We start from the raw sequence: 7572 nt of genomic DNA, 5'->3' as shown, positions 1-7572 counted from the left end.
GCAGAGAGATAGAGATCTTCCATCCCCTGGTTCTCTCCCCAAATGCTGATGCCAGGAGCATAGAACTGAATCTGCATTTACTTTTTTAGGTAAAAAGATATATTTCTCTTTTTTAAAATTTATTCATTCATTTATTTATTTGAAAGTCAGAGTTACACAGAGAGAGAAGGAGAGGCAGAGAGAGAGAGAGAGAGAGAGAGAGAGGTCTTCCATCCTCTGGTTCACTCCCAAATTGGCCACAAGGGCCGGAGCTGCTCTGATCCGAAGCCAGGAGCCAGGAGCGTCTTCCAGGTCTCCCACATGGGTGCAGGGGCCCAAGGACTTAGGCCGTCTTCTGCTTTCCCAGGCCACAGCAGAGAGCTGCATCAGAAGTGGGAGGAGCCGTGACTAAAGTCGCCCCCTATATGAGATGCTGGCACTTGTAGGTGCCGGCTTTATCCACTACGCCACAGTGCCTGCCTCAAAAAAGATGTATTTGAAAATAGGAACAGTCATATGTTTCAAAAAAGTCACCGTGGATCTCCAGCTAAATAAACAAGCGATAGCCCTGGAAGCCGTGGCCTTTGTCCCAACAGCTGCATTTTACTGTCTCATCATTTGGCAGAAGTATTGTCTCACCGCGGCTTTTCCCTCTTTATTCTAATAAGGACACTACTTCTGTCGGTCGAACACTCCGGCCATTTCTAGGACACCTTTGCCAAATTCATTCTTTATTCTTACAGCTGCCCCTCGGTCAAGAAGTAACGGAACTAACTCTTCATGGTTATCCAACACGGCCTCCGTGAGCGGCGTCTGTCCATCTCCATCTTTGACGTTCAGCTCGGCTCCCAGCCTCGGTGAAGAAAGAGGCCACCCTCTGGCTCCCCGACCCTGAAGAGACTCCGCGGCGAGGGCCATCCTAACCAGTGTCCCGATCATCCACTCAGCCGCACCGCAGCGGCCTCCCAGGTCTCCAGCCCAGTGCAGAGCCGAGCAGCCTCCCAGGTCTCCAGCCACCCAGGAGGCTCCATGTCTACAGAGGTATCTCACAGCATCCAGGTGACCCGCCTAGCACGGAAGCACTAGACTGTCCGTGCCTCTTCCATTCTTCACTTTCACGTCTGTGCCATTAGAAGCTGAGATCTTCAGAAGCCTGGTATCGCCTTTTGGGGCTGCGACCGTCAGAACAGTTAAGCCAATCCTATCGGGACCATCGGGCTTCACTTGGCCTCCTTGAAGTATCCCAAGAAGCAAATCTTCGTTCACGAGGACAGCTCGGTGGAAGTACTCAGCGCTCACTGAGTGCCAGGGACTCCAGTCCCTGAATCGTGATGGTGGCCTCCCAGGGTGTGCAGGGCAGTCAGTGGCTTCCCCAGCCCTGCGTGCTCGCGTGCTGGGACCACTAAGAGCAATGGGGTCGTAAATATCCCCCACCACGGGTGCCCTGAGACCTGGCGTCTTCTCAGCGGCCACTGTCTGGCATTCTCACCAGCTCCTCTCTCACCCCCCACCCAAGCTGCATCCATCCCTCCCTCTCCCTGCATCCATCCCTCCCTCTCCCTGTCCCCCCCCAAAATCTCACCCTCACGCTCCCCTGCCCCTGCTCTCTTGGCCAGCTCTTTGTCCTGGGGCCAGGTGAGTGCTATATTCTCACTTTATTTTGCATGAAATCAGCTTTTCTTACTTCTGTTGTCAGAATGTGTTCTTTTGTGAATTGCCTGAGTCTCTTTCCTGCTATGTTATTAAGTGTTTGCATTCTTCCTGCCAGGTAGTAAGAATTCTCCATATATTACAGACATTAAACCTTTCCTTAGCAATGTCTCTATTTTCGTTGTTTTTGTTCATGTTTAATTGTGCTTCATTGTTTTCCTTTCTCATACCCAAGTTTTTAATTCTGGATTCACTTAGGGCTGTCTGCCACTTGGTCATTTCATGGTTTCCAGATAGAAGCATCTCTCACCCAAAGAGTGTTGATGTAAACCTATTTTTTTCTTGAAGGGTTTTATTGTTCTTTTTATTTTGAGTTTAATTTCTAGTTTGCCCGAATTTATTTCTGTACGATGGGAGGTCGTGTGCATTTTATTTACTTCTCTTTGCTTACAGATGACCAGCTGTGCCAGAACAGTTTCTATTGAATTATCCACTCCGTTGCCCATTTTGCTGAGAGGTGCTTTGTCACGTATTAAATCTGATTTATCTGAAGCCTCTTTGTGGACACTGAGCAGGCGCCTGTTTCTGCAGGGTGCCCAAGCCGACCTACGTGGCAGCCGGTACAGCACGTCCTCACTACATCCTCTTCCTTCAACGCCAAACTCCTCTTCCGTGTAAAAACGCTATATGCATTTTACCCACCTAAAAAAAGCATTAGGTGGGCCGCCACTGTGGCACAGTAGGTTAATCTCCGCCTTCGGCATGGCATCCCATGTGGGCGCGGGTTCGAGTCCCAGCTGCTCCACTTCCAATCCAGCTCTCTGCTATGGCCCGGGAAAGCAGCAGAAGATGGCCCAAGTGCTTGGGCCCCTGCACCTGTGTGGGAGATCCGGGAGAAGCTCCTGGCTCCTGGTTTTAGATAGGCCCAGCTCCGGCCATTGTGGCCATTTTGGGAATGAACCAGCAGATGGAAGACCTTTCTCTCTGTCTCTTCTTCTCACTGTCTGTAACTCTACCTCTCAAATAAATAAATAAGATATCATGAAAAAAAAAAAAGCATTAGGTAAAGACTTCCTACAGCTGTCTACAGAGTTCCAACCTCCGGCCCCAGCTGTGATAGCTCACTGCGGTGCCTCCTCCCCACACCAAGCCCAGGGACCACACCAACACGCTGCTGCAGTTAGCAATGGTGTGTGGCTGTGCGTGGGGCACCCTGCACACCAAGAGCCTCTGTTCCCACTAGGCCTGGGGCCAGGAGCAGAGCAGGCCCTGTCCCAGAGCAACACTGGACCCCCTTTTGCTGGGTCAAGTTCATATTTGTTCCTCGTTAGGTTTGCAGAGAGGGTGGGGAGCAGAGCAAGCAGATGGACAAAGAGGACAAAGAGGACAGAGGTGCAGAGTGTGGGGCTGGGGATCAGCCTGGGCATTATGGAGGGAAATGAGCCAGGGGCGGGGCGCAGAGGTGGTCCTGCTGCCCGCATTTGCATGTCTCCTCCCCAACTCAAGTCATAGGGCTTTGCCTTAGGAAGATGGCCAGACCCACCTGGAAGCTCCAGGGTGGGGCTAGGCTGGGTTGTACCCCTACCCCAACTATTGCATGTATGTCATTAAATATGTTAAAATAAAAGTCATTAGTGTAAGTAAAAAAAAAAATCACCAGGAAATTTTCATGAATAGTTTGAAATGTCTGCTCTGTTTCATTGTTTTCTTTCTTTGAGCAGGCTAATTATATGAATGTTGGCTCTCTTTTGCTTGTATTTTGTCTTTCTTCTTGAATCCCTTTAAGCTACTTTCTCCAAATTCTTGATTTTTTAGTGTTTGTCTCTTCTGTCCCTATTCTCTCGTGTGCACCTTGCAACAGGAAACGATTTTGCATTTTTCTTCAAAACTTTTTCTGAGTTTCAATCACCTCTTCTCTGAATTTTCAAAAATTACTTTTTATGATGTTGTTTCAGAATTTTAATTACTTTATAGGTTGTTTTCCTTTAAATTAATTTTGTAATGTCGTGTGTTGTGTAGTCTGTTTTGTAGTGAGTTTTTTTGGTTGATATTTTCCTTCTGATGAGAAGCGTTCATTTTCTGTTTCTTGCAAAAGCTTTCTATGGAGAATATTGACTTGGAAAACTCATGTTGTGTGTGTTGGGTTTTGCTAGTCCAGCTCTTCATAGAAGAACTCAACTCGGCTGAAAGGTCACCTGCTTGGCTCTGTCGGTTAGAGCCTCACTGCATCCAGAGCTAGAATGACAAGCAATCCCTTTTATCCTCAGAACTTTGGCCCCAGATGCTTTCCGTATTCTGTCTTCCATCCTCCCAGTTCCTCATCCCCTGTCCCGTTCACTCTCGGACATGCTCGCAGGATTCCCTTCAAGCTGGCTCTCTCTCCTGGATATTTCCTGGTATTTTCTGTGCTGTGTTGTTACTAACCCTTTGGTAACACCCACTTTTTTCCTGGTACTCTATAATAACTACCTGTATCAATTATACTGATTTCTGGTGTTGTTTTTTTTTTCCCCAAACTCATGTTGATGTTTTAGAGTTTGCAGATTTCCTTTATCCTACTGAAAGACATAACCGTTAGTGATTTTATACATTTTCCTTGTTGTTCTGTATGGTTTCAGGAAGCAAACCATGAAGACGTGGATCCCACCACACTCCTACCAGAACCTAGTTCAGTCATTTGGTTTTGCTCATTTTGTAATATAAGCAGGCAAGGCTATGACTTATACTCTACCTTCTGCTTTAGCTGCATTTTGCACATTTCGAGATAAAGTACAATGTCATCATTCATTCAAAACATGCTCAAATTTTCATTACTAGTCTTTCTTTAAGATTCATTTAACTGGGGCCAGTGCTTCAGCATAGTAGGTTAAGTCTCCGCCTGCATCGACATCCCATATGGATGCTGGTTCAAGTCCTGGCTGCTCCACTTCTGATCTAGCTCTCTGTTGATGACCTGGGAAAGCAGTGGAGGATAGCCCAAGTGTTTGGGCCCCTGAACTCATGTAAGAGATCTGAGGAAGCTCCTGACTCCTGGCTTCAGATCGGCCCAGCTCCAGCCATTACAATCATTTGGGGAGTGAACCAGTGGATGGAAGCTCTCTCTCTCTCTCTCTCTCTCTCTGTAACTCTACCTTTCAAATAAATCAATCAATCTTTAAAAAAAATTGTAAAGCAGAGTTACAGACACACAGAGAGATCTTCCATTCACTGGTTCGCTTCCCAGCTGATCGCAACAGCTGGGCCCAGGTCAGGCCGAAGCAGGAGCCAGGGTTTCATCTGGGTCTCCCACATGGGTGGCAAGGGCCCAAATACTTGGACCGTCTTCCATTGCCCTCCCAGGTGCATTAGCATGGAGCTGGACACAAAGTGAAGCAGCCAGGCCAGGAACTGGTCCCCAAACAGGATGCCGGCCTAGCAGGCAGCAGTTCAACCCACTAGGCCACAATGCCAGCCCCTCATTATTGTGTTTAGTTGATCCATGATCTCAGTACTGTTTACTAGGTACCAAACAGACGAGAGAGTTCTGGTCACATAATATAATATAATCTATGTTGTTTCATTCCTTTGAAGACTTGCTTTGACACAGCATAAAGTAGATAATGTGCGTTCATTAGTTGTTGGGTACAATATTGTAAGTAAGGTAGGTCAATATTTTTAATCATATCGCTCATGTATCCTATCTCCTTTCTATATCTTTATTTTTGTATGCATGTTTTATTGAATAAAGAGAAAATAATAAAAAATCAATTTTTATCACTTTTTGAGGCCCCAGATATGATCTCATGTGATCACAATAATTCCCACTGTTTTTGATCTTTCCTTCTATTTTCATGTCAGATATTTCATCAAATAACACTTTTCTTTTGCGTGAAATACGTTATTTAGAATTTCCTTTTATGTGGGTTTGGTGGTAAGCTCCCTTACTTTGTGTTAATCTAAAATCTATTTTAATTGATTGTAAGATTCAGTTAAAACCATTATACTTAGTGAAATAAGCCTGTCCCCAAAAGACAAATATCATGTTTTCCCTGATCTGTGGTAACAACAGAGTACAGAATATGTACTGTATAGCAGCTAAATTGACATTTTTGAGAACTGATGATTGTTTACAGCCCTTGTCTCTACTGTTGAGAAACAGTGGGTTTTTTTCTTCTATTTGTCAAATTCTTTTGTTTTAGAATAAACTTGTCTTTCAATTCCATTTTCCATGACTTTTTTTTTAAATATTTTAAAAATTTATTTAAGAAGGCAGAGTTACAAAGAGAGAGGGGGGAGAGAAACAGACAGACAGACAGACATAGAGGTCTTCCATCTACTGTTTCACTCCCCAAATGGCCACAACGGCCAAGTGTAGGCCAATCCAAAGCCAGGAGCCAGGAGTTTCTTCTGGGTCTCACACCTGGGTGCAGGGGACCAGGCACCTGGGCCATCTTCTGCACTTTCCCAGGCACGTTCGCAGGAAGCTGGATCCAAAGTGGAGCAGCCTCGGATCAGTGCGGTGCGCTGGCCACAGCGTGCCGGCCGCAGCGGCCATTGGAGGGTGAACCAACGGAAAAGGAAGACCTTTCTCTCTGTCTCTCTCACTGTCCACTCTGCCTGTCAAAAATAAAAATAAAAAAAAAGATAAAAAGAAAAAAAAAAAGGAAGAGGAGCAGCCAGGATGCGAGCTGGTGCCCACACAGAATGCCAGCAATGCAGGCACAAAGCCAGCCCCTGAATTCTTTACTTAGTGGAGGGCTGAGCTTATGAACACAAACGGAAAGTTTGTTGTTGTAAAAACTGAAGGAAGAAGCGAGGAGGGAGGAGGAGGGTGGGAGCGTAGGTGGGGGCAGTCTCACTACGCACCTGTTTGGTTATGAAGTCCATGAAGTCTGTTTACCTCACATAAAATCAGTTAGCTGGTCTGGACGTGGTTGACCTTCCTGAATTTTTGATCTGGTGGTTTTCACGCATTTTAGACACATGTCCATGACCATCTCTTCATTTTCTGGCTTTTCCCGAGGTCTCTTTCCTCCTGGACCGCTCTTTGGATGTGCACCGGAAGTCACTCTACCTTAATGCAGCGTTCATGTAGTCTATCGGTCTGTGCTACATCTTTATAATTTCTAAATTGTGTCTTCAACTGTATCTAATTTGCCAAACCTGTCCTGTGGGATTTTCCTTTCAAGTCTTCCCTCTTTCACTGATAGAAATTCTATTTGTCTGTTGTTTATGTGTAGTTGGTCCTATTTTATAGTTTCTAATTCTCCACAATGTATCTTAAGGCCTTGCATATCTGTATCTATATGCATCTGTATCTATAGCTATATATATATATCTATAGCTATATATATACATATTTATATAGATATACCTATAGCTATATATCTGTACCTGTATCTATACTAACATCTGTATATCTATATCCTTATGTGCATCTATATATCCAAATCTATAGATGGATATTTACCTATGTTGATAACCACACACACATTCCAGTTTTTACTCATGGTTCCTCATTCCCTCGCTTGTTTGTACATTCACTCGCATTGTGGGTTGTGCATTTTTCTCGGATATGTGTTTATTCATATATTTCAGGCCTGGGATTAAGGAAGATTTTTTTTTTTCAAAGAGGATTTGTGTTTGCTTCTTAAAAGTACTAGTGGGGCAATTTAAATTCAATCTTTAGCTTGAGATTATTTTATTTTATGGAAGATTTATTTTATTTATTTAAAAGAGTTACAGAGAGAGAGGTATAGACACAGAGAGAGAGAGGTCTTTCATCCACTGGTTCACTCCCCAAATGGCCACAATGACTGGAGCTGGGCTGATCCGAAGCCAGGACCTTGTTCCATGTCTCCCACGTGGGTGCAGGGGCACAAGGACTTGGGCCACCCTCCGTTCTGTTTCCAGGTGCATTAGAATGGAGCTGGATCAGAAGTGGAGCAGCCAGGCCTTGAACCA

General features: G+C 45.1%; 1 pseudogene; it reads right to left on the bottom strand.

Annotated features, from left to right (window-relative positions):
- Window positions 1-651: 651 nt before the first annotated feature.
- Window positions 652-6605, bottom strand: LOC133756702 (fibronectin type 3 and ankyrin repeat domains protein 1-like; annotated as a pseudogene).
- Window positions 6606-7572: the final 967 nt, after the last annotated feature.

The sequence above is a fragment of the Lepus europaeus genome, chromosome 3 (genome assembly GCF_033115175.1).
Source record: "Lepus europaeus isolate LE1 chromosome 3, mLepTim1.pri, whole genome shotgun sequence".
NCBI lineage: Eukaryota > Metazoa > Chordata > Mammalia > Lagomorpha > Leporidae > Lepus > Lepus europaeus.
This window is presented reverse-complemented; position numbering and strand designations above follow the sequence as displayed.